General features: G+C 37.9%; 1 protein-coding gene across 3 annotated transcripts in view; it reads right to left on the bottom strand.

Annotated features, from left to right (window-relative positions):
- FBXO34 (F-box protein 34) overlaps positions 1 to 27,131 on the bottom strand; it is an 87,197-nt gene that overhangs the window by 39,363 nt on the left and 20,703 nt on the right. The window contains exon 2 of one of the 3 annotated variants that reach the window (XM_032405164.1): positions 3,315 to 3,431. The exons of the other annotated variants lie outside the window; for them this stretch is intronic. The gene's annotated coding sequence lies outside the window, so the exon portion shown is untranslated. The remainder of the gene's footprint in view (positions 1 to 3,314; positions 3,432 to 27,131) is intronic. 3 annotated transcript variants of the gene reach the window in all.

Here is a 27,131-nt window from a genome sequence, read left to right as displayed (position 1 = left end):
CCTGCTTCTCCCTCTGCCTGACATGACACTCCCCCTGCTTGCATGTTCTCTCTCTCTCTGACAAATAAATAAAATCTAAAAAAAAAACAAACAAAAACTTAAAAAATTCATTCAGCCAGATCTTCCTAGCATAAAAAAGATGAAACCGAAAAAGCAAGTTGGAAGGGAGGGTTCACAGGCATGTGAACAAGGCAGTCACAGAGTGCCCGGCACTTAGAAGAGCTCTGTGTTAGGTTTAATGCTCTGCTGCTGTTGTCTTGAAATTCTTCAATAAATGACCCACTGCCACTCTGTACTTGGCCCTGCAAATTACGGAGCTAGTCCTTACAGAGATTATGCAGACAGAAGAAAACTCTGGGGAAAAAGATACCATGAATATTTTCAGAAACATAAAAGAAAATATCGCAAACATGAAGAACAGTAAGCTTAAAAAAAAAAAAGAAAGAAAGAAAAACTAAGTGGAAGTGAGCAAAAGCATGCCTTCTTGGTAATTAAAAAATGCAATAGCCAAAATGAAAAACTCGTTAGAGTAGCATAAGAAGACTGGAAGATCAATCCAGGAAGTCCAATATCTGAGTAACAAGAGTTCAAGAGAAAACTAAAAGGGGAAAAAAAGGAAAAAGGAGGGGAGAAAGTTGGGGTGCCTGGCTGGCTCAGCTGGAAGAGCATGCGATTTTTGATCTCGGGGTGATATATTTGGGCCCTACACTGTGTGTAGAGATTAATTAAATGAACTAAAAAAAGGGGGGGGGGGAGTCATCAACAAAACAGTTCCCAGATTGAAAGGGTTCATCAAGTACTCAGTACAATGGACGGAACCAAACTCACACTAAGATACCTTATTGTGCAATTTCCAACACTGAGAAACAAAGAAAAGAACCAATCACATAAATTATCAGGAACCTAATGTATCAGAATATATTCTGCGAAAATAAAAGCATAAACCAATAAACAAGAAAACAGGAGATCTAGAAAACAAGAAATCCAATACAAAGAGGCAAGAAGTAACCCCAAGAGGCTGGTGAAGGGAAGTCCCAGGATAAGAGCAGTGCATAAAAATAGTGGCAACCAGTCCAGATGGAAGCACATCTTTAAGAATATGGGAAACTAAGAAAATACCTGAACTGTCAGAACTTCCTGAAAAAAAATATGGATAAGATACAATCTGACTACATTAGTGAGTAGTTTCAAGTTGAAAGTAAATAATAACAAAGAAAAATAAAAATTTCAGGGAAACCCAAGGTTGTATAGAAAAGTACAAGTATTCAGAGATTACTCCATGGCTTAACTGTAAATAGCATGTTCAGTCTTTTTTTTTTTTTTAAGATTTTATTTATTTGAGAGAGTGCATGTGCACGTGTGTGCATGAGCCAGGGGTTTGGGGGAGGGGGGCGAGGCAGAGGGAGAGGGAGAGGGAGAAGCAGACTCCCCGCTGAGCAGGGAGCCCAATGAGGGACTCGATCCCAGGACCCTAAGATCATGACCCGAGCCAAAGGCAGACACTTAACGAACTGAGCCATCCAGGTGCCCTGCATGTTCAGTCTTAACTGTGTAAACACTGAAATATCAATCTAAGCAAAGTTATGAACAACTACACTAGGATCGGAGAAGAAAAAGTAAAAAGGGTACCTGGGGAAGTCAAGAAAGAACTAAACCCTGCCATAATGGGAAATCAAGAAATACTGACTGAAGCTGACCAATCAAGAAATCAGAATACAAACATGCTGTTAATAATGACAGTATTCAGAACTTGCTACCTCAAAATATGGTGCCTTGGCAATACTGACTACTTTAAACTGAAGAAATTTGAGAAACAGCAGGTGCAGGAAAGACTTTCTGATCTTCCCTTCTCTCCTGAAGCAGGTCCTAAGATCTTCATGTAAAGAGATGTCCTTCCTATACCCGGAGGAAAGGAACATCCTTTTCTGTGAAGATGGAGGGATACAGAGAGAAATCCAAAGGAAATGGCTTTGCTAAGTTTCCTACAGTTTAATACCTCAGTTTATACTCTTTATATGACGTTTCACTCTTCCATCAAATATAGTATAAAAATACTCAGGCTTAACCATTTCTTTAGGTCTTCATTTCCTTATGAGGCCTCCCGTGTCACATAAACCTTTTATTAAATAAATTTGTATGCTTTTCTCTTGTTTTTTTGTCAGTTCAATTTACAGGGTCAGTTCAATTTTTGTTTTTTGTGTTTTGTCAGTTCAATTTACAGGCCCCAGCTGGAGAACTTAGAAGGGTAGCAGGAAAAAAATTTTTCCTCCCCTACAAGAACACAGAGATAAATGCAAAAAGAATCAGCTCTAAGAAATTAAAATGTTTGCCTCCAGAGAGGGAGAAGTGGGAGATGAAGTGGAGGAGAACTGCTGCTTTTCAAAACACATCTTACAGAGCTATTTTATCTTCATGCACATTTAAAACTTTGATAAAAAAATACAAAATAAAAACATGAGAAAAACTAGCAGAAAATCTTCAGAATGTTTTAGTTCATGATTCTTCTTTCAGATTACAAGTTTTCTCAACAAGAAAATTTTTCTCCTTCCATTTGTTCAAGATTTTCCAAATTTTCTACAAAAATGTATTACTTGTATAATAAAAAGTTAAGCATCTTATTACTACTGTCTAATGATGTAGGAAAGATGTTAGGGTTTGGAACCAATGGCCAAGAAAGAATTCTTGAGATGTCTTTGATGCAAAAAGGTGGTTTTATTAAAGCATGGGGACAGGACCCATGGGCAGGAAGAGCTGCACTGAGGTCATGAGGAGAGGTTGATTATATACTTTCAAGTTGGGAGGGGGTCACAGATAGCTTAAGTCTCTAAGGAATTCTAGAAGCAAGGTTCCTAGGACGACCTTGAGGGGGCTAGCTATTGTTAGGAAAAGGTCATTTATTGCTGTCTAATAAAACCTTAGTCATGAGACCCTTCAGATGTATATCAGTGGGTCATATGCTTGGGGGATGACTGCCAACATATATCTTGGGCGGTAGAGATAAAGTTTCCAGAGGAATTTTTATATGTTAAAGTAGACTTAACAAGGATCCTGGGGGCTCAGGGTAAGATTAAGATTCCCTTTTGCCCTTAGCAAAGTATTAACATCAAGGCAGTTGAGTTCCTAGAGGAATGTCACTCTGCCTGTGTCAAGAATTCATCAATGGGCTGTAAGTAGTATGGAAATTTAATTTTTCTTTTGCCTTTGTTTCCCATATCACCTAATATTCAAAATCATCTGTAATTCCAACTATCAGGGATATTGCTGTGTCATATGATACCCAATCTGGCCCAACTCAGGAAAAGGTGGTAGCTTACCTTTCAGAAGGTAGTTAGCTCAGCAGTTTATACCAAATGACTCCATATCTCACACTGGGTTTCCCTCTGCAAGCCTACATTCTTTCCAAACAATATAAAGAGACTTTCCATTTAACTCTGTGAAAAATTCAAATAAACATAATTAACTCTAGAATGTGCCTTTAAGGGGGCAACAAATTCAATTTCTTTCATACCTTTACTATTCCTGACACTAAATTAAAAGCTTTCAGTACACAGAAATTGTAATATACCATATGTTATTTGAACACAACTGGAGAGCATTTGTTTTTATTCTCTTTATTTTTTTTTTTTTTAGATTTATTTATTTATTTGAGAGAGCGAGAATGAGAGAGAGAGAGTACATGAGACGGGGGAGGGTTAGAGGGAGAAGCAGGCTCCTCGCCAAGCAGGGAGCCCGATGCGGGACTCAATCCAGGGGCTCCAGGATCATGACCTGAGCCGAAGGCAGTCGCCCAACCAACTGAGCCACCCAGGCGCCCTTTTATTCTGTCTTTATATAGCTCTCAGATCAGCTATTAGCTGTCAGCTGTCTATCTAGCTAGAAAAGTTATTTTGGTCAGAGTTTGCAAAACACAGTTCAGATAAATGTCACATCCTCTGTTCACCTTCACAATGGATGATGCTGATGGTCATGGTCATCATAGGATGTTTAAGAAGGAATTTGCTTAGCACAGAGAACTGAGCCAATTTGCAAACACATGTAGGCCAGCCAAGGCAGCTAGCTACACATGTTTTCACTTATTCCCTTAAGAGTGATTTGGTTTGTTTGGATTTGGTATAGAATCATTTCTGGATTTAAGGAAACTAAACAAGGTTTTACAGCTTGTTATGTTGGCAGGCAGGCGGCCATGAAGAAATCCTAATCTAAAAAAGATTCCTCTTGAGCTTAAAATTAAGGTAGGCTAGACATATATGAAGACATGTTCTACATTTCTCATCTTCATCTAATCATGGCAAAGATTATCTTATCTTCATTATTAATTAGTAAACCCTGGCATGCCAATGTGGTCTGTAGGATCATGAAGACTCCCCTCACACACACACGCCCCGAACATCAGTAAAATATCTGGCATAAAATACCAAATTTTTCTCAAACTGGCAACCAGAACAATCCGCTACCAGAAGAATTTTTTTCCTCAAAGTCAAATTAAGTATTGCCAATGTACACAGAGAATATTCCAGATTAGTGGCTGTTAACCACTTTAATCTTATGATATTCCAAACTTCTTGTTCACACTAGAGTGCTTTAGGTAAATAATACTAATCTCTTCCGGCTTCTAGGTAGCTTGCAGACTTAGGGAAGTTCATCTGGTTTCTTGCCACCTCCATCCACCCCAGATCACTGTCCCCAAAAAAGCAGCTTGAGTTTTTTGTTTTGTTTTTGAAACAGCCTGCTATTTCCATCCTGAGTTTTCCCAAACTATTTCAGGCTCTTGACAATTTTGCCAGTGACTAAGTCTCCTCCGGGGAATAGCTGCTTCATTATCACTATTAAAAACAGTCCCTCCTAATACTGACTGATAAGGATCTGGAAACTCATTGTGACTTCGAGAATGCAAATCCCACCCTACCCAATCAAAAGATAAATGCATTTCAAATGGAATAACAAACTCACCACAGGACAAAACTCCAGCAGGCTTTGTGTTCCAATTAAACTACTGAATTTTGTGCATATTCCTGATTTTTACTAATATGAAGAATTTGTTACCATTTCCTTCCTCATAACTAATTAATACATACATTACTAAGAGCCAAACAAGCAAAATAAACAAGGCAAACAAAATACACACATACTCTCACACACAAAAACTCAACAGCAAATGTCCTAATCCTAATGTTTTTAAGGTAATACAGCCTTCTAAGTCATCTTCTGTCTCAGAAATATTTTGTGCAGTACATGTGTTGTATGGGTAACTTTTGTTCTTGGCAAGCTAGTCCTCCTGGCTTGGAATATCAACAGCAGATAACCTCAAATAAGAGGTCTTTTCCTATATCCCTCAAATGGAACAACTACTTAGAAACTTAATTCTTGCAAAATGAATATCCAAAATAGAGATGATCATAAGTTTATTTCTATCACCGCCATTTTGGTTCTATCTAGCTTCCTTGTGTTACTGAGAAATCACATAATCATAATCCATCATTCTGGAAACCTGAGTGATACAGAGATGACTCCCCCCCTCTATGCATAGTTTCCCCATAAAGCAGAATCCAAAAGTTCTTTCACATCAACCACATCACTCCCGCAGTCACTGAGGAGAACATGCAGTTCAAGGGTACTAAACCTTTTTTGTGCCATAAATTCCCTTGGCAGTATGTGAAAACTATAAACTTTTTTTTTTTAAGATTTTATTTATTTATTTAAGAGAGAGCGAGAGTGAGAGAGCACAAGCAAGGGGAGAGCAGCAGAAGGAGAGAAGCAGGCTCCTCACTGAGCAGGAAGCCTGATGTGGGGCTCAATCCCAGGACCCTGGGATCATGACCTGAGTCGAAGGCAAGATGCTTAACCAACTGAGCCACCCAGCCACCTATAAACTTTTTTAAAGCAAAAACAAACATATACACACTAAGAAAGCCAATTACATTAAAATACAGTTATCAAAATATTTAAAAATTCATACAGTATAAAATACATTTCTTACTTTTGTAAAATATAAAGTAACAAGCTCTAATGACAAGTCTATTAACTACCATAATTTCCAAATTATGACCAACATAAATATTTTCAAGATATCTGCAACAACTGCAATATGATAAAAGTATCTGCGATTTCACAAAGTCACAGGGACTGCTTGCTAATTTGCTGTGGTTTAAAGGAAATGGTAAATTTCAGTTAGAGATTAGTAAAAACAAGTATCTAACATTTTTCTCATTCAAGTTCATGGACCCTGAAACTTTTAAAATGTAATCGTTTTGGAGCATTTAAAGAGGCAAGAAGTAACCCCATTTAGAGATCACCTGGTTCAACCTCTTCATTTTTAAAGATAGGGAACTAAGGAGGAATTGATGGTACTATTGCCTAAAGTATCTTGATTCAGAATCACTGGGTTCTATTTATAGTAAATCACTGTTTTCTTCTGAAAACCTGAACTTCACATCTAGCAATACTTAGCACTTACCTCAAGCTTGCATCTCAGTTTCAGCATCTATAAAATGAAGATAATAATCCAAATATGGAAGAACCTTAATGTGAAAATCAAATGTAAAAATCCATGTTAAAGTACTATAGCAGTACCTTTAAAGGTAAGGCTATTACTAATGAATTCCATAAGAAATCAAAGACAAGTTATTCTTGTTTCCTAGTATACCTTAAGCATCACTGAATTCTGATTTATTTAATACATTAAATATTTTATGCTACTAAGTGGATCTCCCAAAGGATAAAACTGATCCTAAAAATAAGCCACTTCAAATAGAAAATGATATGCTTAGAACAAAAAATTTTGGCTTTGGAGTCGCACTACTAGAAGCTATATGCCTGTAATTCTAGGTAAAATACTTATTTTCTCTGATCCTCCATTTCTGAATCAGCAAAATAGGAATAAATGCTAACAACCATATGTGATTGCCATGAACGTCATTAAGTATCAGTCTTCTTCTCTTAAAGGGGCCAATGAGGAATAGAAGATTCTGTAAAGCAGTAAGCAAGCTTTTCTGACTTCTGAATTATGGGTATTTGTTTTCTCCTCTTTCATCACTTCATACAGTTATTTAACATAGGATAAAGTATAGCAGCAATAATATCTTTCCTTAATGGTCAGTACAGAATCTCTAAGCAATCTAAAACAGAGCTATTCAAATAGCCAGCAATTTGTTCCATAGAAAATCGTTGTTTAAAAATAAATTACAGGGCGCCTGGGTGGCTCAGTTGGTTAAGCGACTGCCTTCGGCTCAGGTAATGATCCTGGAGTCCCTGGATCGAGTCCCGCATCGGGCTCCCTGCTCGGCAGGGAGCCTGCTTCTCCCTCTGACCCTCCCCCCTCTCATGTGCTCTCTCTCTCTCTCATTCTCTCTGTCTCAAATAAATAAATAAATAAATAAATAATAAAAATAAAAATAAAAATAAATTACACAGTACAGATAGTATTATTACTGTGCATTGAAAAAGGAAAAGGATTAAAACTAAAGACCATTCCCAAATTTCTAAACAGACTACAGTAAACAAATGTTTGGAGGATAAGAGTCACCCAAAATAATTTAGACATGTAAGTATTTAAACATGCAAGTGAAAAAATAAATGCCAAGAGAGGCAAGGCCACTCAACTTCTTTCCACACATTTTGTTTTCCTTGCCTCCACAAAAAGAAATCAAAGTGGTCGACTGCAGACATGTCAAAGTTATAGTGACAAATATGCAAACATTTTAGTTGACTAGGAACAATATACAGAAAATACAGTAGGTAGTCCAAGGGCACACAAAAGGCTCATAGTACACAGGAGATTTGTTAAACACTCGGGGTGGAAAAAAGAACCATTATCTGCCATGCCCTCCTGTTCCACCCTTTTATTTGTAGTCATAACTGCAAGCTGTTTTAAAGACAATGGCAATGTTATTAAGGGTACCTTCATGCTGTGCCAAAGCACATATACATAGCAATTCAGAACAATCAGTCTTACTTTCATAAGAGCAAAAGTTGCAGCCAAATGAAATGGGTGGATACCATATTAAACAACCTTGGAATTAGCTAATAGGATATAGGAAAAAATGATCCTAATGCAGATGCTAAATTCTCTTCCTCCTTTACACAATAAAAAATTTTATTATCTGAAAAGTACTAATGGAGGAAGGTTCCATTTAGTAAGACCTAAATATGGACTGGGTTTCTTTAAGAAGATTTTATTTATTTATTTGAGATTTGGGATAGAGGGGAGAGAGCACACAAGCGGGGGTGGGGGGGTGGGCGGTGCCAAGGGAGAGGGAGAAGCAGACTCCCCACTAAGCAAGGAACCCAACATGGGGCTCCATCCCAGGACCCGAGGATCATGACCTAAGCTAAAGGCAGATGCCCAACTGGCTGAGCCACCCAAGTGCCCCTAAATATGGATTGTTTTTAAGCACAAAGATGATTATTTCCGTGCATAATCTATAAACTTAAAATATATGCGCTGGATACTAGATATGACATCATATAATTTTCAAAAGGATATTGTGTAGAAACAACTAAGTAGAAACCTTTAAAATATAAGCACTGCAACTGTACAGAAAACCATGTGTTTCACAAACTTTTAAGAGAAGTGGAGGGGCGCCTGGGTGGCTCAAGTCATTAAGCATCTGTCTTCGGCTCAGGTCATGATCCCAGGGTCCTGGGATCGAGCCCCGCATCGGGCTCCCTGCTCAGCGGGAAGCCTGCTTCTCCCTCTCCCACTCCCCCTGCTTGTGTTCCCTCTCTCTCTGTCTCTCTCTCTGTCAAATAAATAAATAAAATCTTAAAAAAAAAAAAAAGTGGAAATTCACTGCAGGCAATAAGTAGCAAAATAAAGCTTAGTTTGTAGGCGTATTCTACTATTCTTATACAGGCTTAAAATGTGCACTTTATCTGTCATTGTGGTTTGTCAATATTTTATTCAATCTACATTACATTAATGCTTTATTAACTGACTTCAAGGCAAAAATCAGAAAAGGTATGAAAAAGACATTTAAGGGATGCCTGGGTGGCTCAGTTGTTGAAACGTCTACCTTTAGCTCAGGTCATGATCCCAGGGTCCTGGGATGGAGTACTGCATGAGGTTCCTTGCTCAGCGGGGAGCCTGCTTCTCCCTCTGCCTGCCGCTCCCCCTGCTTGTGTGTGCTCTCTTTACCCCTCTCTCTGACAAATAAATAAAACCTTAAAAAAAAAGTTAAAAAAAAAAAAAGACATTTAAAATGATATGACTTTATAATCACATCAACATGGCCTTATACCTTTTACTAAGGTGGAGGAAAAACAGGGGATAAAATTCAGGTCTTGCAGGAAATTCCACTATTGAGCTGATTCAATGAAAATAGCTTGTTTTTAAAAGTTCTATTTTTGAAACTTTTTTCCCAGATGCAATTCTAATGCATTAATTAGAACTTATATTTTAGGTCAATTAATTGCTAATGTGAAAGAAATCTATTGCTCAAACTAAAATGAAAGGGGAGCTGAGAAGGGAGTGTCTTCTCAGACCAGCTATTCTTAAAAGAATCCCAAGGGTTTAAGCTCTTCTTGGGCACGTCCTCAGTAGATACAGCATCTACTGCCTTAGTGTGCTAGGAACCATTCGTGATCATTTTTGCCACAAAGAACAAAAAGTAGATAAATCCCATATTTTTAACAAATCTTAAAAATGTATTTTGAAAAACTAGTCTCAACAGAGCTCCAAACCTAGAAAGTTGATTACAATAAAAATGGGTTGGCCATCTAAATTATTTGCAATTTACAGTGACTGTAAACAAAATGGTTTATCATTATTTAAGACTGAGGCCACATTTTTTTAATATATTTTTTAAGTTTTTATTTTAATTCCAGTTAACATAATAGTGTTATATTAGTTTCAGGTGTACCATATAGTAATTCAACAGTTCCATACATCACCCTGTGCTCATGACAACAAGTACACTCCTTAATTTCTGAGGCCATACTTTTAAACATACCTGGCAAATTAGGTGAGAGTGAGGCAAGAAAGCACTCAAAAAAACAAAAGAGAGGTATATCTCATGTCTCAAAATGACATTCCCAAAAAAACTGCCCAAATCAAATTTTTGTAAATTGGCTTCTATTTTCCTCTTCATCTCTAAAAAAAGTACTGTTGTAATACCCCCCTTTTCGGGGGATGGGATATGGTCATACATAATAAAGAAAACCATGGGGGCGCCCGGTGGCTCAGTCATTAAGCGTCTGCCTTCGGTTCAGGTCATGATCCCAGGGTCCTGGGATGGAGCCCCACATCTGGCTCCTTGCTCGGCGGGAAGCCCGCTTCTCCCTCTCCCGCTCCCCCTGCTTGTGTTCCTGCTCGTGCTCTCTCTCCCTCTGTCAAATAAATAAATAAAATCTTCAAAAAATAAAAAAATAAAAACATGTACAGTGCTGTAAACCTTTTCTAAATTATATCATAAATTATTTTTAAAACAATAAAATATAAATGAGAAAATTCAATCTAAGTATTTGGAACCTACTTAAAGGTCAAAAGAAAAAGAGCTTAACTGAATAGAACATAGAAGACTAATAAATCATTCACTTCAATCAAACCCCCACACCTCACCCACCCTCACTACTTTGAAGTACAGGAACTCTGCTATTCTCTTGACATTTATAGAAGCCGCAGTTTGGCGTATTTTGTTTGTTGCTTTTGTTTTGCAATTAACTGCTATGGATCAAAGACAGAATCATTCAAAAACAAAATTATTCAACTTCAAAATAAAATAAAGTGGTGGGTGAGAATGGTGAGACTGAAATATAGAAAATTCATTGGAAGTTTCCACACTAGCTCCCCCCCACCGCCAAATGATATAGGATTATGTCTAATCAGTACCCAAACTTATACATTCTGAAAGATATTTTCATGGACAAGAATGACAGTGATGGTGCTGATGAGACTGGGGCTGGTGCTTCAAGCATTAAAGATAATCTATTCCCAACATAAAAAATACAGCACTCAATGTGGGCAGATTTTTTTTAAGTTTTTAATAACAGAATGAGATTACTATTGTAAAAATTAAATTCACAAGCATAAACATAGACTTAAACACAATTTCACTGAGATGTATACTAACTCATATTAAACAATTTCATCACTAGCAGATGTGTCACTGTAACTAATCGATAAATCCAAATATTATTCTTTCCCTTGTGTATCCTTACACTTATCAGATTGCTTGATTTATTTTTCTGATGTAAAATTCTAAGTTTTTTAATATATACAGACACATACACATTCTTTATAAATACCTGTTACTGAGGCCTTCTTAAACCCACATTTTTAAAAAGTGTTAAATGAGGTGGTATTTCCCTCCCATGATTTAGCTTAATCCTAAAAATTTTCCTCCAGGATTCTATCTGAAATCTAGCAAGGTACCTACATTTGTTTATTGCACTACTTTATGGTACTTCTCATATTGAAATTATCGCATCAATCCACTAAAAAACAAAAAACTGACTCCTAGTCAGGTACAAAATCACTCATTATCAAAATGCCAATTCTTCTCAAAAGATTAAGTATGCAATTTTACAGTGACAAAGTCTAGGTTATTCAGGGAAGTCACAGTAGTTGAATTTAATGTATGTCAAAGCCCTCATTTCAGATGCCACCTTAACTCCAAATCTAGTATTATACAGGAAAGGGAACATCACTTGGTAGGAAAACCTCACAAAACCCTCTTTACTGTGGAAATAACAAAAAAAAAGGGTTCTTTCAACAACTTCTGAGGGTGGTATCAGATTCCCAGAAAGTGGAGTAAAATTTTTGCTTATTACAAGGAAACACCGAAGTTTAGAAACATGGGACTTGTTCATTAGTTTATTCTTTAAGAATCAATAATGATGTTTTCAAACAGAGTAAACAAAATTCTCCAAGTCTAAAAGCAAATGCATTAAATACTCAGCTACAAAGCCCAGTTTTGTAATGCAAAACAAGCAAATTCTGAGAACTAGGGAAGGCAATCATAATAAACACATTTATTTAAAGTCTCCTAAACCTAATCTGAAGTATTAATTTAACTCCTGGCAACATTAACAAAATAGTTCAGTTCCCAGCTTTAAAAGAAAAACTAAAAACTAAACAGTGTTTCAAGTTAGGTGTTTTAATGCATTTTGATAATAGCTCCTTAAAACCTGTCTTTCCAAAATCATTAACAATCATCATTGAACACTTAGTATTTCCCAAACCTTAAATGAGACCCAAAGAACAAATAAATAAGACAAACACCACCCCAGCCCTCTTATGGTGCTGACATTCTAACAGAGAACAGAAAAATAGTTACATAACATCTAAGAGCTAAAACTATAAAACTCTCAGAAGAAACTGGGCAATAAATCTTGCATTAGGCAATGGTTTCTTAGATATGACACCCAAAGTACAAGCAACTGAAGAAAAAATAGACAAAATGAAAAACTCTGAATTTTAACTATCAAGGAAGTAAAAAACACAACCTCCCACAAGGGGAGAAAATACTTGCAAATCATGTATCTGATAGGGATTTGCGTCTAAAATATATAATGAATTCTTGTAACTCAGTAATAAAAAAAACCCAATTAAAAAATGAGGAAAGGATATGAATTTCTCCAAAGATATACTAATAACTAATAAACACATGAAAAGATGCCCAACAGGGGCACCTGGCTGGCTCAGTCAGTTAAGTGGCTGCCTTTGGCTCGGGTCATGATCTCCAGGTCCTGAGATGGAGCCCCACATCGGGCTCCCTGTTCAGAGGGGAATCTGCTTCTCGCTCACCCTCTGCTGCTCCCCCTGCTTTTGCTCTCTTGCTTGCTCTCTCTCAAACTAATTAATTAAAAAAAAGAAAAGATGCCCAACATCATTAGCTATCTGGAAAATGCAAATCAGAACCACAATGAGATTACCACTTCAAACCCTCTAGGATGGCTAGAATCTAAAAGAGATAATAAGTATTGGCAAGGATATGAATAAATTGGAATTTTCATACACTGGTGTTAGAAATGTAAACCATGCAGCAACTTTGAAAGACAATTTGGCAGTTCTTCAAAAAGGTTAAACATAGACTAGGTACCACATGATACAGCAATTCCACTCCTAGATACGTATATACTCAAAAGAAATGAAAACATACATCCACATAAAAACTTGTACATGATGTTCACAACAGCATTATTCCTAACAACCAAAAAGTGGAAACAACCTAAATGCCCATCTATTGATGAATGAATAAACAAACTTTATATCCATATAATGGAATATTATTCAGCTATAGAAAGAAATGGTGTACTGGTGCGTACTAAAACATGGATGAACCTTGAAAACATTAGCTAAGTGAAAGAAACCAAACACAAAAGACCATATATGATTCTATTTATATTAAATGTCCAAAAAAGCAAAACTAGAGAGAAAGAAAGTAGATTTAGTGGTTGGCAGGGGCTGGAAGGAGTGAAGAGTATGTGAAGTGACTGTTGATGAGTAAGTACAGGGATTCTTTCTGCTAATTTCATAATAGCAAGTGTACTCTTATGACTTGAATCAAATGCTCTAAAATTGATTTTGGTAATAGTTACACAACTCTGAACAGCACTGAACTATACACTGTAAATGGATTGTGTGGCATGTGAATTATATTTCAATAAAGCTGTTACAAAAAAATGTTTGAAGTACAGGGGTTTTTTTTGTTTTTTTTTAAGATTTAATTTATTTGAGAGAGAGAATGCGCATGGGGCAGGAGGGAACAGTGGGAGAGAGAGAGAGAGAGAAAATCTCAAGCAGAATCCACGAAGAGCACAGAGCCTGATGCAGGGCTCAATATCATCACCCTGAGATCAGTACCTGAACCAAACCCAAGAGTCAGATGATTAACAAACTGTGCCAACCAGGTGTCCCAAGAAGTACAGGGTATTAAGGAAACTTATAAAAGGATCCCTAATCTGAGGAATCAGAGGAAAATTAAATGAAGACCTGAAAGCATAAGAATTTTAAAGATTTTATTTATTTATTTGATGGGACGCCTGGGTGGCTCAGTCAGTTAAGAGTCAGCCTTCAGCTCAGGTCATGATCCCAGGGTCCTGGGATCGAGTCCTGTATCAGGCTCCTTGCTTAGTGCGGAGCCTGCTTCTCCCTCTGCCTGCTACTCCCCCCCCCCCCCCACCGCTTGTTCTCTCTCTCTATTGCTCTCTCTCTCTGACAAATAAATAATTTTTAAAAAGATTTTATTTATTTGAGACAGAGAAAGGGCACGAGCAAGAGCAGTGGGGGGTGGGGTGGGGGCCAGAAGAAGAGGGAGAAGCAGGCTCTTCGCTGAGCAGGCAGCCCGACACAGGGCTCAATCCCAGGACTCTGGGATCACAACCTGAGCTGAAGGCAGACACAACCAAATGAGCCACCCAGGCGCCCCTGCATAAGCATTTTAAAGCATCCAAATACATGGTATGTCTGAATAGCTAAGAGAATTCAAGAATGGCTGGAGTAGAGTGATGAAGTGGAAGAGACAGTAATAACACAGCTTACATTTATTGAACCTTTACCTATGTGCCTGGCACTGCTTACTCCAAAGTCTCAAATATATTTAATCCTAATAACTCTGAGGTATGGATGGTTATTATCCCCATTTTACAGATAAGGAAATGGAGGCACTGTGTAGGAAAGTTAACTTGCCCAAGGTCACAGCAAGTGGTGCTATCATGACTTGAACCAAAACATTCAGGCCCCAGAGTTCTACACACTAACACTTCACAACCCATCTTTTCCTGGAAACTGTCTACGGATTACAACAGACATAACTTTTAATCTTGTAACAGTATATTCAATCCTGTAACAGTAACCAGATACGTTATACTTTTATACACAAGCTTATTTGGTTGAGCACAAGATGAACACTTCAGTTTAGAGACCATGTTTTATAATAGCAACCTTTAAACTCTGGAATCACACTCAGCAAGGCAGGCTGATTGATCACTTATTAGCAGCTCTGAGAATTGATACTTCCTAATAGACTATCTTACACTTAACTTGGGGGGCACTTACTCATTATCACCATTTCGTTTGTTTGTGTGTGTGTGTCTCCTAATCCAGTATAGTGGAATGTGCTTAGAACTTGTTAGTATTTGTGTAAGAACTCACATGAATCGAGCTTAAGTCTCTAGCATGAACAAGTGCACTGATAACAGTGCCTATTACTGAGCCCGGGAAAAGATGGTTGGGAGAAAAATTCTGAGTTCAGTTTTCAACAAGCTGAGCTGGAGGAACTGTGAGACAGCCAAGTCAAAATGGATCTGTGGACCTGGTCCTCAGAAGAACTAGACCAAGGAGGTAAATTTGGAAGTCTGGGCACAAAGCATGGTAACTTAAGCCATAATAATATAAACTAAATGCCTAGAAAGAAAGCATAGACAGAGAAAAGGTCTTAAAACATTGGTTTTCAAATATGAGCAAGCATCACAATCACATGGAAGGCTTGTTAAAATACAAATGGCTAGGAGCCATCTCCAGAGTTTCCGATTCAGTAGGTCTGGGTAGGGACTAAGGATTTTCATGTCTAACAAGTTCCCAGGTGAGGCGCGCCTGGGTGGCTCAAGTCGTTAAGCGTATGCCTTCGGCTCAGGTCATGGTCCCAGGGTCCTGGGATAGAGCCCCGCATCGGGCTCCCTGCTCGGCAGGGAAGCCTGCTTCTCCCTTTCCCACTCCTCCTGCTTGTGTTCCCTCTCTCGCTGTGTCTCTCTCTGTCAAATAAATAAAATCTTAAAAATAAATAAATAAATAAAATTTAAAAAAATTTTAAAAAAAAGTTCCCAGGTGACGTTGATGCTTCTGGTCTGGGTAGCCACACGTGGAGAACCAATGGCCTACAGCAAAGCCCTACAAAACTCTGATAGTTAAAGCAGAGAATAAGGAACTTACAAAGGTGAACAAGACGAGCCTAGAGCAAGGTAGGAGAAATACTACTACAATTAAATTATTACCAAGGTCACCAGTAACCTCCTTACTGAAGATCCAGTGGAAACCTATGATTTCTAAAACTAAATTCTACTTGCAACAAGTATTTATTGAGCACCCACCATATACCAGGCACCTCTGTTCTCTGTAACCTGACCCTATCTTCTCTCTTGGCCTCTGAAATACCATTCACTCCTTTACGTTCCTGCTTCTTTTTTGAACACCTACGTATCTCTTCTCTTGTTCCTCTCTTCCACCTATTCAGTCAAGATTCTCAGGATTCTGGGTCTTCTCTTCATCATGCAAGCTTACCTAGGGCAATTTTACCTAACCCTGTAACACCATCTTGTTGCCAATAATTCTCCCATACCTCATCTCTAGAACTGACTGCCTCTGGGCTTCAGATCCTATTTCCAACTCCCAGCCCAATCGGACATTTATACACTAAGCCACTTTCTTTCCATATTTTCTCTCCAAGAAGCATAACCATCCACCCAGAGACCCAAGCCAGCTATCTGTGAATCTTCCTAAAGTAGTTGTTCTCAGCTTTAGCTGCAGGTTAGAACCTCCCGTGGAGTATTTTTTTTTTTTAACACCTCACTTGTAGGTCTAATAATATGACAAAAATAATTTTGTGTCCTTAGCACATATGCATGTAAAATGCTTAGCAAAAAATGCTTTGAGCACTTAAAAACAGGGAACTATCTTTATAAACACTTCAAATTTCAGCTCATCTGCGGTCTTTTCTGAACAGAATCAACTTCTTTAAGCTATTTCATTAACAACAAAAATTTTTTTAAAAACTCGTTTATAAGTCTAATGTAAACTTAAAAAACTTAGGTTCAAAGTCATATTCCCACTTTTGCCAAATATCCTTTGGTATAGATCGTTACAGTTGATTCCTAAAGGGAATAGTATAAGTCGTTAAATAGGTACACCACTGGAATCATGGATCTGTAGTCGCAATTTGGCCCATGGAGAAGACAACACAAACCAGTGAGTGAGGTCTATTGTTCATAGAGCCATTCACAGAGACACTAGTGAGCCAGCCATAAATGGAAAAAAAGAAACACCAATATATTCAAACAAGCTAATAAGACAAGCCCATTATATGATACAATGTTACTTACAAGTGTTTGCAAATGAGACATTCAATTCCACAGTGTTATCAAAGCAAACTTGCACCTCTGCTCTTTAGTGCTATTTTGTATTTTGAGTATTTTCAAAAGAGAATGACGAAGATTTAAAACAGCCACTATCTTCCAAAGTATAATGTTTTGTTTGTATCCCTTGCCCAATGATCTTAGCAAATCTGTCTACTTTTTCTTGAAAAGATGTGCAGCGATGGGCAAATAATGAGTCAGTAAGTTCCTTTAAGGCTGTACAATTCTGCCATTTTCACCTAAGATGGTCAATTTCTTATAACCTGCACATAACAGGACAGCTCGAAAATAGCCTGGAATATGTCAGAAAACCAAGGAATAAAAGCTACCAAAAATTGCAACTGGAATAAAGGACAAAGGTTTTTATTTGGTTGTTCATTTGCTTTAGCTGAACAAATTAGTTTGTCTTATAAATGAATTAAGTTATATATTTTGTGTGTATGCAAATACCACCAGAGTAAATAAACACATTAAAAAACAAAACAAAACAAAAAACCACTATCCTTTTCCAAAAACTGACTCCCTGGTAAGTGGAGAGGGACTTAAAGCTGTTTGCTGAAATGGAACCAATGGGGAGATAAGCTTTATTTACATTTTTGATACAGTTACGAAGGTATTTGGATTGTGGAAAGCAGAGGAAGTTTGAAAACCACCCCCCCATTTAAAAAAAAAAAAAAAAAACTGTTATGTATGAAGTAACCATATTTCCAAATAGCAGGGAAACACAGATACTGATTGGAGCTATGAAAACGTAATAATGTGGGTGAGGAATAAAGAAGAAATTTAAAATTTTTTTTCCAGTCTTATTTTTCTAGATTTGGGAAAATCTTTAACTTTTACATTTTATAAATGAACAAAATGTGTATATATAATCTAAAGGTTACCTATTTCCAATATGACATTTGAGTCCTTTTAATAACCCAGCCCCTAAAAGGTCACACAGCCTGAACCTCTCCTGTGGCAGAGAAGGCATTCCACCAATAAAGACTGTTCAACTTCATACACCCTTTGCCAAAATACGAACAGCATGCTTTTCAAACTTCAAAACCTAAATGCAAAAGGAGGAAGTTTATTTAATACCATCATAGTATTAGGCTCTGGTACATTCAGGGTCACAAGTTCATGAGGGTATATGAAGTACATCTCAAGTGTTTTTTTAGCAGATCACCAAGCCAGGCGACATAACCAAGAACCTTTCTCCAGAATCCACCTGGATTCCTATAGGGAAAGGAACTGTGAGAGCTGCAATAGCAACCAAGCAAAAACTTGCTAGTTCAATTCACTTATGAATAAATTTACTATTATACATGGATCTCCAAATAAAGTGCGAAAATTTAAGGAACTGAGAATTATTCTGCTTTTGTTGTTCTCCTCTGTTACAACCAAAGAGTGGTATTCTATTGCATCAGAACCACCTAGGCCACTGAGGGTGCCTTCTACTCCAGGCAATGAATGCACAATGCCCTTCACCATTTCCTATACACCATTTTGCACCAATGTGCTCAAGAGACCCCTCACTATAGTTCAAAAAGAAAATACCTCTCATCCACTTGGACGAAGAACAAGGGTCTTCCAGCAGGTCCAGTGAAACAACTTCTTTAGATCAGCACCACAAGATCCATATGAATGAACAGTTTTCAAGGGGAACTAGAATTGTCCCTCTCTTTACTACCCTTGTGCCCAGATAGTCTCTCTTCTCTAAGGGTACATTTCTTCTCAAGCAATAACCTGATCCTAGTAAACACAGCTTCCTGCCCTCCACACTTAACATCCGCCTGAACCTGCTAGTTCACAATACCCTTTGCCCTCTTTCACAAATATGATTATTTTTATTGGGGGCAGGAATGGGAAGCAAGATGAGGGAGAAAGAAATTAAGGGGATTTTTTTAAAAGTTCCTATGGCTTCAAAAGTTCCAGAAACCTTACAACCTTAGAAATAGATAATGGGATCCAAATTCTTCCCTTCCCAACAGCTCCCCACAAGCTAACACCTATGAAACTGGAGACCCCGATCCTAGTTTAGCTCCCATGGGGGAGGTCAAGGGAGGTCCCCAGTTTTCAAATCCTAACTTGTGATATTTAGTAAAAATTAGTAAATTATTGACATCACAGCCTATTTAGATACAGTAATTTACAGACCCTCCCCCCCAATTTTTAAGCAAAATACCACTTCAATTCCTGTAAAGCCTGGATTCTACTGTAAGAGTAGCCATTTTTTCTTCATTACATAACCTTGGGTGAATCACTACTTCTGAGTCTGATATTTCAGAGTTGTGGTGAGGATTAGATCCCTTAGCACAGTACCCAGTCAATACTATAATTATGCAGAAAGGTCCTGTCTACTTTATTCAAAGCAAACCAACATTAGTGCTCACTCTTGTATAATTATTTTTCAACAGCTGGGTCAGTTCTTGTAATGGTGTTAAGACATAGTTGGTATACAACATTTTACTGAAAGAATGAATAGCCTATGCTTAAAAGGGGGAGAGTGTCTGTAAAGAGCGCTAGAAATTAATGGGTATTAAAACAGTTTTATCTATTTATCTAGGTTGTTCTATTGTATCAGAATTAACATAGGCCACTGTGGGTACCTTCTACTCCAGTCAATGAATGCACAATGTCCTTGACTATTTCTCATACTCCACTCTGCTCCAATATGCTCAACATATTTGTTTGCAGAGATTATTCCAGAACGGGAACATGAAACTATCTTTGCTTAAATTAAAGGAACATTAGGAGCAAACACTGGTGGCAAGATTTATTTGCCTCAGAATCGCTTCACAAACTCTGACAACTTAGCCTCCTTACTACTTCTATTATTCACCAGAGACACAGATCTAGTTCAAATCAGAAGCAAGTCCTTACGCTTTGATGTATTTGCCCAAAGACTAGCTAGATTAGATTTAGAAAGAACCTTGCCAAAGAAGGAAAAACAATTTCTTAGCCTTTAATCAATTCTTCTTTAAACCCAGGAAATACCATACAATTTGTTTCCCATAGCTAATAAGTAACTTATAACACTACTTTCTAATTATAAAGCCTATTCTACCCAGAGTATGCAGATCAGCTGCTAGCTATGAGAAAAATTACTACTAAAGGGAGTTTCTTGAGAAGATTCCTCTATCCCTACACTTTCCCCCAAACAAGATATGACAGAATCACTTGATGTGAGCCAGGGCATTTACTATTCTTTTTTTTTTTTTTTTTTTTTCAACCAGGGCCTGGCAGAACAGCTCCCACAAAGAAGGGTGGCGAGAAGATGGGCCATTCTGCCATCAACAAGGTAGTAACCATAGAATACACCATCAACATTTAGAAGCACATCCATGGAGTGGGTTTCAAGAAGTGTGCCCCTCAGGCACTCAAAGACATCTGGAAATTTGCCATGAATGAGATGAGAACTCCAGATGTGCACACTGACACCAGACTCAACAACACTGTCAGGGCCAAAGTAATAAGGAAGGTTCCACACCATGTATGTGTGCAGTTGTCCAGAAAATGTAACAAGGATGAAGATTCACCAAACCAGCTCTATACACTGGTTACCTATGTACCTGTCACCACTTTCAAAAATCTACAGACAGTTAATGTGGGTGAGAACTAACCACGGACTGTCAAAGTTATAAAACTGCAAAAAAAAAAAAAAAAAAACTTAATTTCTATACTATTAACTAGCCTAACATCATACAAATTTCTTACACAACCAAGAAGAGGCAAGCAGATGGTCATTATCCCAGGTCCAAATGTCTGATTCTATCTGATACAAAGGAATAAATGCCAAAAGTCATCTCCATTTGATGTTCCGTTATTCAAACGTAGAGGCTTAGCTGGAATGTTCTTACCCGTAAACAATTTTGAGGCCTCATGAAAGAAAGTATCATTTAAGGAACCAGAAACTGCTCCTTCACTTTTGTTCTCATTAGACTTTCTGCATGTTTCTCTGCAACCAGCTTGTCCTTCCCTGCTGCTGGAACTATATTTACATCTTTTGGCCAGTTGGCTTGCTTGGTCCCTAGCTCCCCATGGCCACATCTGCTGCTCTCTCTTCCTAGTAGTCCAATCACTGTTTTTCTTATACTCCTAGAACTGATCTAATGCCCATCTTCTGAACCGTACAATCTGTCAAACAGCAACCAAAGAAGTTGGGGGGAAAGAGGGAACAGTGAACCATGGGTACATGTGACATGACCTATCTGTTCTAACCAGCTGTTCTATAACCTGTCCTAAGTGGCTCAGAGTGTACACCCTGGTTCACTCTGACAGACCTGCTCTTGACCCAACCTAACCCTTTAGACTAGGTATGGTTTCCCTGGCCACCAGTCTTATACCTAAAACTTTCTACTAAAGACAGAAGAGTCTCACAATTATGACCATGCTTACAGAAAAGGAAACATTCAAAGGTCTCTTCCATACTTCGCACTGTGCTAGATGCTTTCTCTCTCAAGACCCACCAAAGGCCATTGATATACATATTGCCCTCATTTTACATGAGAAAACAGTGTAACTCCAGTATCTGCATATTTAAGAAGATAAGGCTAAAGGTAGGAGATATTGCATAACATCAGTAAACAAAATGCTTTTTAATGTTGCCCTTACAGGGCTGCTTTTCATGTTGTTCATTATGTGAAGTGCCAAGGAATCTGGCTTACAACTTCTAATTAGCTATCAACTCACTTTACAAAAACTGTTTCACCAAAAAAAAAAAGGCCACACTTTAAATGGTGACTAGCATTATATACTTATATAGTACTTAAATCAAATTCTAAGATTTACAAAATAATAACCTTTGTATCTTCAGATTACAAGAATATTTAGTATGCTCAATGGTGATATAGCAGCTTAACAGAGAGGACCTAAGAACATGTTAAACTAAGCCACATGGATGTAATCATTAAAATCCAGACTCAGAAACTCTAAAGAACGAATAACCTGGTGTCTTTAAATAAATAAATTACAAGGGAGAGGAAAGAAAGAGAGGTAGTGAGTGGGAACCTCTAAATTAAAAAGGACTCAAAAGTCATTACCAACCAGCAAGAAGGTAGTGACCTTATGTGGATCCTGATTAAAACTATGACATTTGAAAAATAAATAAATTAAATAAACTATGACATCTGAGATAACTGGAAATTTGAATACTGGATAGTTGATGATACTAAGGAATTGGGGGAGGTAAATACATATATACCTATATATACATTTTAAGAGTTATCTTTTTTTTTAAAAGATTTTTATTTATTTATTTATTAGAGAGCGAACACAAGCAAGGGGAGCGGCAGGCAGAGGGAGAGGGAGAAGCAGGGTCCCTGCTGAGCAGGGAGCCTGACACTGGGAGTGATCCCAGTGATCCCAGGATCCCAGGATCCCGGGATCATAACCTGAGCCAAAGGCAGATGCTTAACCAACTGAAACACCCAGGTGCCCCAAGAGTCATTATCTAAAGATACACTAAATAGGGCGCCTGGGTGGCTCAGTCATTAGGCGTCTGCCTTCGGCTCAGGTCATGATCCCGGGGTCCTGGGATCAAGTCCCGCATCAGGCCCCCTGCTCAGCGGGAAGCCTGCTTCTCCCTCTCCCACTCCCCCCTGCTTGTGTTCCCTCTCTCCCTGTGTCTCTGTCAAATAAATAAAATCTTAATAAAAAAAAAAAAGATACATTAACTAGACTACAAATGAAATGATATCTGGGATGTTTGAAAATAACCCAGGAGGAAGAAAGTAGAAGAATAGATGAAAGAAAACTGGGTTTTGAGTTGATGATAATTGTCAAAGCTGGGTCATAGGTACATGGGGATTTATTACATGGATTTCATCTACTTTTATGTGTTTCAAAAAAACTTCTATGTTAAGTTAAAGTCAAGCACTTGCAAAATACAAGTATGTTTATGTAAATAAAAACAAAACAAAACAGGTCACTTAAAAATGATACCAGTAACTTGACTTTAACTGGGTTTTAGATGACATAAAGGAATTTGATGATACTAATATGGAGAATAAAATTCAGAAGCTAAGCATCACAGCAAACTGTTAATTTTGTTAGGCAGAATAATGGCATTGTGGTTACGGGGAAAAATGTCTCTTTAAAAGACACATATTGAGGGGCGCCTGGGTGGCTCAGTCGTTAAGCGTCTGCCTTCGGCTCAGGTCATGATCCCAGGGTCCTGGGATCGAGCCCCGCACTGGGCTCCCTGCTCCGCAGAAAGCCTGCTTCTTCCTCTCACACTCCCCTTGTGTTCCCTCTCTCGCTGTCCCTCTCTCTGTCAAATAAATAAATAAAATCTTTAAAAAATAAATAAATAAAAGACATATTGATATACTCAGAGCTAACATGACATGACGTCTAGAATTTGGTTTAAAATTGTTTTTAGGGGTGCCTGGGTGGCTCAGTCGTTAAGCGTCTGCCTTCGGCTTGGGTCGTGATCCCAGGGCCCTGATCCCAGGGTCTTGGGATCGAGCCCCGCATCTGGCTCTCTGCTCTGCAAGGAGCCTGCTTCTCCCTCTCCCACTCCCCCTGCTTGTGTTCCCTCTCTCGCTGTGTCTCTCTGTCAAATAAATAAATAAAATCTTTAAAAAAAAAATCGCGACAAGAATAAACAACTACAGCCAAATGTTGAAACTAACTGGTAAATATATAGGGGCTCAGTGACTCTACTTATGAGTGTGTTTGCATTTTAAAAAGTACATAATAACAGGAACAATAAGAGATTTCAAAGACTTCCTCCACTATGTGGGAGAAGAAAAAAAACAAATAATTCAAACTAAAACACCCTAGTTCAAATTAGGGTCAAGTTTGGAGCGGGTAGGGAGACAGGAACCACCACACAAGAGTTTTTCTCTTATTTAATTCACCCGAATTTCACAAATAGTCAGCAGTGTGGTGAGGAAAATCTCACAGTGTTCCAACATAATGAGGGCATACTCAAAGAAAAAAAATTTTTTTTCAAGAATTATTTCCTCCTGCCAGTCCTGCCCTAGACATCCATTTATAAAGAAACTTTCAATATTTTCTGAAGTCCAAGAAGTAGGATTGTCAGGGTGTTTTGTATGGGAACAAAGCTTCCCTAACATCCTGAGCACATATGATTCTGATTGTACATAGAGGTTTCTGGGCATGAAAATAGTATTTTTTCATTCCTAGTTTTCTGGCTATGCCCCAAGACTACCTTTCCTACCAAGTTATCTTTAGTAAGATCCTTTGGGTGGGGGGGGGAACCTTTCGAAGACTTTTATGAAAACATTCGCACATACACATTTCAGCACTTCAAGTAATGATACCAAGTGTTTTTTGAGATTCTAAAGAGAAAAACACATTCTAAAATTACCTAATCCTACCAAAATTTCTGCTGTGGGCAATCACCACCATACCTAAATTATATAATTATTATTGGCAGAGCAAAAAGGAAAATTAACATCTTCTTAGAATTCACTATATGCCAAGTATTTAATATGTATTTTCAACTAAATCCTCATAACAATCTTAGTATTTTTTTTTTTTTTAAAGGTTTATTTCAGGGGTGGGGAGAGGGAGAGAGAGGCAGACTCCCCACGGAGCATGGAGCCCAACGCAGGGCTCGATCTCAAGACCCCGAGATCATGACCTGAGCTGAAACCAAGAGTCAGCCACTCAACCAACTGAGCCACCCAGGTGCTCCAGGTGAGTATTAGTACTGTCTGAATATTACAGATGAGAAAAGTAGGGTACTGAGAGGCTAAGTAACTTGTAACTAAGTGGCAGAACCAGATGTGAACCCAACCAGTCTAGCTCCAACATCTGGGCTGCTCTCTGCTACACTACTACTCTATACCCTAAAACTTTTCACTCTAAAACACAGGAAAAATGACTATTTGAACATTTCCAGACCCTAGATCATTGACTCTCTTCATAATCCTAATAATCTTTGAGATTTTACATTATTAAAAAAATTTTTTTAACTGGCAGATCCTTCTTTAATAAAATTAAACCGTCTGAAGAGAATTAACAGCAGCTATTATAGGCCTTAGCACCACTCGCCAAGAATAATGAGGCCCCCTAACTGCTCACCCTAATGCAAAGCTCACCAGTTGACAGACCTTAGGTAGGTACAGAGATCCCAACCATTTTATATTGTTTCATTCTTCCATTTGTTTGGTTAAATCAGAATCAAACATCTGTATCATGAAAGAGACAAGGAAACACAAAGTTAAAGAAATGTGACAAAGGAAGAAACAGAATTCATAAAACAAAATAGATCTTGTTAAAAGCCTTCTAACTAAGATCCTCAGAAACAGTTAAGATTTTGCATACATAAAGCAAGACAGGATGCTGTGAAAAGGCAAAAAAGAATGAGAAAAGACTCTTGGAAATAAAAAATAAATTTAAAAAGGCAATATAAGGTTTGAAGTTGTAAAGATGAAATTTAAAAAGCAGACAAAAACAGAGGCAAAAAATTATCAAAGGAGACACAGCATCAGTCCAGGAGGTCAGCATGTGATTAATAAGAATTCCATAAAGAACAGGGAATACAGTCAATGGTACTGTAACAGTGCTGTATGGAGACCAATGGTAACTGCACTTGTGAGGAGCACAGCATAACATAGAGAGATGTTGCATCACTATGTTGTACACTTGAAACTAATGTAACATTGTGTGTCAACTATACTTAAATAAAAAAAAATTAAAATTAAAAAAAGGATTCCAGAATGAAAAGAAAAAAAAACTGGAGGAAGTTTCTGAAGAAATATAAATTTTCCACAAAAGATTAATAAGTTATTATATTTATAGAAGTCTTCCAATTAATAGGGCCCACTCAGTGCTCAAATAGAAGCCCAAACCAAGACATATCATTGGAGAATTTGAGACAAGAGATAAAAAAGATACTGCAAACTTTCAGAGAAAAGACAGCTCAACTACAAAGGAACAAGAATCAAACTGGCCTAGAACTTTTCATCAATAATGAAGGACACTAAGAGTCAAGCAATGCCTTTAAAATTCTGACAGAAAATTATGTTCAACCCAGACTTCTATTCCCAGCCACACTAACAATCCAGTTTAAGAATAGAGAAAAATGGGGCACCTGGGTGGCTTAGCCGTTAAGCGTCTGCCTTCAGCTCAGGTCATGATCCCGGGGTCCTGGGATCGAGCCCCACATCAGGCTCCCTGCTCTGCAGGAAGCCTACTTCTCCCTCTCCCACTCCCCCTGCTTGTGTTCCCTCTCTGTCTCTCTCTCTCTGTCAAATAAAATCTTAAAAAAAAAAAAAAAAATAGAGAAAAAATGTTTTCAGACAAGGAATTGCTCAAAATTTACCTCCCACACATCTTACCTAGCAAAACAAGGCAATAAAACCAAGAAAGAGGAATATATGGGAAACAGGAGCATAATGAAAGCAAGTCACAAGATGTCAGGTGAGCAGCAATTCTAAACAAAGCACACAGAACAGAGCAGGAGGATAGAGGGTATCAAGGAAGGTAAGTATGAAAAAGAGAGATACTAGAAATTTGATACTATCTTTAAAAATGGAAAAATTAAGGCAGCTATAAAAGCAAATAATACCACCCCCCCCCCCAAAAGAATACAACTGAGAATTCTGATATGGGGAGGACATCCTGTTTTATCTTTGGAGAATTACCTTCTCCCCACCCCTAATACATGTGATTCATACAAGGCTGACCCCATACCCATCTGTAAGAGTATGCATGTTGACCAGGCTCTTAACTATTCTAATCCATTCTCTCTGCTTTGCCATAACTTGTTTGGAAATAAACACAAAGCCTAGAATCTGTACAGGTGGGTAAGGGGTGCGCAGGGTGTGGAGGATCCTGAAAATAAAGCTAAAAGGAGGACATCAGACTGGTTAACAGTAAGAGAAAAACTCTTCAAAGCAAGGTTTGAGCACCTGGATCCAATCCTACTCTATCCTCCGGGGCTCTCAGTTCTGGGAACTAATTTTCTTCTTCACTTAAGTTACTATTGCGCTGGTTTTCTAACACATACAAGGATCAAGGATTCCTGTCTTTTTTTTTTTTTTTTTTTTTTTAGATTTTATTTATTTATTTGAGACAGAGAGAATGAGAGAGAGAGAGAGCACATG

The sequence above is a fragment of the Phoca vitulina genome, unplaced genomic scaffold (genome assembly GCF_004348235.1).
Source record: "Phoca vitulina isolate PV1807 unplaced genomic scaffold, GSC_HSeal_1.0 scaffold7, whole genome shotgun sequence".
Taxonomy (NCBI): Eukaryota; Metazoa; Chordata; class Mammalia; order Carnivora; family Phocidae; genus Phoca; species Phoca vitulina.
This window is presented reverse-complemented; position numbering and strand designations above follow the sequence as displayed.